Raw genomic sequence first — 4559 nt, forward strand, 5'->3', positions numbered from 1 at the left:
TGTATTGATTGCACCTCCATGTTTAAATCCATTTTTTTAGGCTAATCCTGTGTGTGTCAGTATAAATTGATATTCCAGTAGCCATGTTTATGCATATTTAGCTTGCTTTTATTTGTTGCCTTGAAATCAATTCTGATTGATAACTATGCAAATATCACTTATGCAGTTAAGCATTTGACCTACCGACTTTACTTATATATAAATACACAAAAATATATACATAGTTATTTCCTTAATGGCACACAACAGCACACACACAAAAATTAATATATAAATAATATACATAAGTGCACAATTTATATTTCACTTATCCATGTCTTTAATTTATAAACAAGTATTATTTACATACATTTTAGTTAATTTTATAGTGCATAAATCATAGATTACTTTTAACTATAAGCATTATTTAACTTATCTATTATGATAGAGTTATGTTAACATCTTATATCTATTAAAATTGTTTTGCTTTATTTTAAAGTATAAATGATGCTGTAAATATCATACACAATACTATTTTGGGAATATTTATATAGTCATACCAAAAGATGAAATAAAACATCAGAAAACAATAGAAACGGTTTACTCTCTGTGCAGAGATTGATTACATTAATTTTTAAGTTTTGTACTTATATACGTATATTTTTTAATTTATCTGGTGGCATATTGAATTGCACATTGAGCAGCTAACCACAAAGTCAGCACTTTGGATGCACCAGCTGCTCTGCTGGAGAAACAGGAGGCTGGCTACTCCAATGAAAATTAGAAATCTAGGAAACTTAATAGGGCAGTTCTACTCTGTCCTATAGGGTCTCTATGAGTTGGAATTGACTCTGATGGCAGGGGTTTGGCTTTTTTGTTTTGCTTTGCTTTGATATAGTACCTCTACTATGAAGGGGGAATATCAAAAAGTAATTTATGTGAAACAAAAAATCATCTTGGTTTGCATCTTGACTTTGTTCTTGCCTTTTTACTACATCTCTCATTAACCCCTGGCTCTCCCGTGTATTCATAACTCTGTACTATATTCTGTTTCTGCCACAGTTGTAATAACTTAAGCATGCATAATAGAATAAGTGCTAAATAAAAGTTATTAACTATTTTGTCTAAGAAGAAAAATTGCAAATGCGTAGTCACATACACACACCTACAAAAACATCCAAAGATTATTATGCATATAAGAGAAGTATAGATTAATTTTGAAGCTAAATATGTGCCACCCTTAGTGGCACATGAATCGAACATTGGTTTGCTAATTGCAAGGTCAATGGTTCAAATCCACCAACTGCTGTATGGAAGAAAAATAAGATTTATTGGTCCTGTGAAGATTCATAGTCTCAGAAACCTTAAAGAGCAATTCTATTCCGCCTTTAGGATTGCTATGAGTTGGAATTAATTCAATGACAGTGGATTGGGTTTAGGTTTCTGTATGAGAAAAAAACTATTTGCACAAACCACCACATCAGGTACCATGTTACCTGCATGGATGAACCATAACGACATTAAGTTCTTTCTTTATCTGCTTCATGGGAGGATGTTCTGGCAACACGCATGGGAAATTAGTGGGGGAGTTTGCATAATCATTCAAGAAATCTCATGAAGCTGAAGTGAAAGATTTTCTCTCAATAGACACTCTTCCTTAGGGAAGCTCCCAGGAGGTGTAGAGGTCAGTTTTAAGCAAAAGTACCCGCCACTCAAGTTCTGTGCCAGGGAATTGAAGCTAAATCATTGGGTAAGGAGGTAATGAGAACTGATGTGGATGGCCTTGGGTTACAAAAGAGATCAGAGCAGCCTCTCTTCTTAATTCGGGGTCTGTCTGTGGGCAAGCTGTGGAAAAGACAAGCTGTGGGTGGCTCCAGGGCTGACATAGGGTTTCTCTCATGTCTGAATTCATGTATTCCTAATGACACACCACTGTGGTTATGCATTGAGCTGGTAACCACAGGTCAGCAGTTTGAAACCACTAATCCCTCTGAGGAAGAAAGAAGAGGCTTTTTACTCCTGTAAAGAGGTACAGTCTTGGAAACCCACAGGACAGTTCTATCCTGTCCTATGAGTCAGCATTGTCTTGATGGCAGCCAGTGAGTTTTGGAGTACATAGCTGAACCAGACCGGATACAATCAGTTTAACTTGTGTTTAAAGTCTATTCTAAGTGAATATTTGTTCATTTCTACTGATTTTTTTTAGCACCACCCCCTTCCTTTACCTTTTTACTCCTCAAGGCTATGTAACATTAAAAATGGGCTTTCAGTTGATGTGGGTTAAGATGAAAAGCATCTATAATGATATTAGCAATGTAGGCAGAATCTTTCTAACTGAATCCCTCTCCATCTGTCATAGGCCAGATGTGGCTCTAGTATCTCATAAAAAATTATGTATCATCCAAAGCTCTTACAGCTTTCACAGTCTACAACATTACATTTTTAAAATCAAAATTGTAACTCCTGAGCAACCTCAACACACAGGAATGAGATATTCCTTCTGGTTTTGATGTTCTTTCCCATTAATGATCTAAGTGAATAGGGTTACAGCAAAGAGGACCTCCTGTCAATGCCAAGTTGGTAGCAGGCCACCTTGGTGCTGTCAGTTTTGCATTCCCAGTGGGTGTCCCTGGATAGCTTTAATAGGATATCCTTCGCGTGGTGCTTACAAAATCCTTATGGCTTGCTGAGGTGCATTAAAAGATGCAAACTTGCTAAAAGATGCCGGAGAATATAATGGTCTGTACAGAAGATCAGGCTGTGTCAACCAACAAAAGGTTCCAGCCGTGGCAGCTGTGGGGAACAAAGGGAACTCTTGGCTTATTGTGGAGTGCATGCTTCTGAGGTTCCAGTTAAGGCAAGACATAAATAAAGCTAGTACAAAGTCCTTGACCAGATGTGTCTGACATCGCCTCAAATGTGCATGCACAGAAACGTCGTATCAACGTGGCCCATTCTTATAGCAGTGGCCAGCTGTTTCTGCAGGCTAAGAAGGGATGTAATCCACAATCACAGTTTTAAACCTAATTCGGCTCACTTCTTTGAAATGTCTATCCTTTGGCCACTGTTGTTCATATTAATCTGCATAGTCTCAGTCATGTGTGGGTCAAAGATTTATTTAACACAGAATCCGAATGCTTCTGTGTCATGGAATCAGACTTGATCCAAAAGTCAGACTTGGAAATTTCCATTTGTTTTCCAGGAGCAATTGTGCACATTCCCCGTAGATAACTTGACACAGTTATGCCCTGTCACAATTTATATCTGTCTCTGGCTTATATTATTCCTAAGGTTGACTATTGATCATTGTTCTCATATGAATCCTTCATTACTCTAATTGGAACCATTTATAAACACATTCCTTGGACAGATGACAAAAGGATCCATGATGGACAGCTTCTTATTCAAAACAGCTGCCCAATATGTAAATCACAAGCTGTTAGAGATTGTATTGAGCTGAGAACAATTATACACGTTTCTAGGCTGTTATGAATTAAAATGACTGCATTAGAGCTTAAGGGATTTGTAATGGGAGTGTTTCTTTTCAAGAATGCCAGTTCCATTTCAGCTCAGGGCACTGACAAGCAATCCCATGTGAAAATAACGTAAAGCCAGTCATATCTCTCAGCTTCATTTGTACTATCAAAAGCATTTGGTTACCTTCTCTGAAAATCGAAGACTGAAGAGAATTAGCAACATTAATAAGTGACTTAGAAGCAATTTTAATATCCAAGAATTGAGTTTCTCAGCCCCCTTTATAAATGATTATATTTGGTTTGTTGGGTTTTTTTGCTTAAAGATTAGACACATTAATAAGGAAAGTAAAAAGAACTGCTTACGAAGAGATCAGTGCTGGGAATGAACAAGGAGCAGGTCTACATTTAAAAAATCATTAAAATAACCATTTGAAGAACAAAAACAAATACACCTTGACATCATTTGTTACAGGAATTTAGAAGAGAGAAAGACAACCTGCCTCGGAGAGTCATGGGAGACTTCAGGGAAGGGCTGGCACTGAAGCTCAAGGTTAGAGAATCTGCCGAGCACGTAAGACAGGACGACTTTCTCAGCCAGAAGTACACCCAATGCAAACATCTTTTCACGATTAGTCTTCATCTCCAAAATAGTAATTCATATTAAGATATGCACTAGGACGAGAGATGGAGAGCCACTATTCCTGTAGTACTGTAATAGTATAAGCATGTTAACTGTAAAGTACTCACAACTAGCTCATCTCCAGTTTGAGGAGAGGTGAGATAGATTGATGTATTAGGCCTACTTTGATCATTACAGGGTAGAACATTACCTTTCTACCCTCCCCGCAAGTGTATATTAACTGAAATAATCCGTTTTCCAATTAACCATACCTGGCTTGAGTCTGTACTTCAATGATGATCCCAATCTCTTCGTTAATATGTTATGATTTCATTCTGTATTTGTCTATATCCTGCCTCCACTTCCTGATCACAGGAATCCCAACAGGTTGTTCCTATTCCACACAGGCCTGGGTCCATTCCCAGCTGTCATCTTCTTTTCTTTTATAAATCATTTTATTGGGAGCTCTTACAGGTCTTATCACA

Source organism: Echinops telfairi, unplaced genomic scaffold (assembly GCF_000313985.2).
Source record: "Echinops telfairi isolate 266 unplaced genomic scaffold, ASM31398v2 ScPeMD7_5592;HRSCAF=6446, whole genome shotgun sequence".
Taxonomy (NCBI): Eukaryota; Metazoa; Chordata; class Mammalia; order Afrosoricida; family Tenrecidae; genus Echinops; species Echinops telfairi.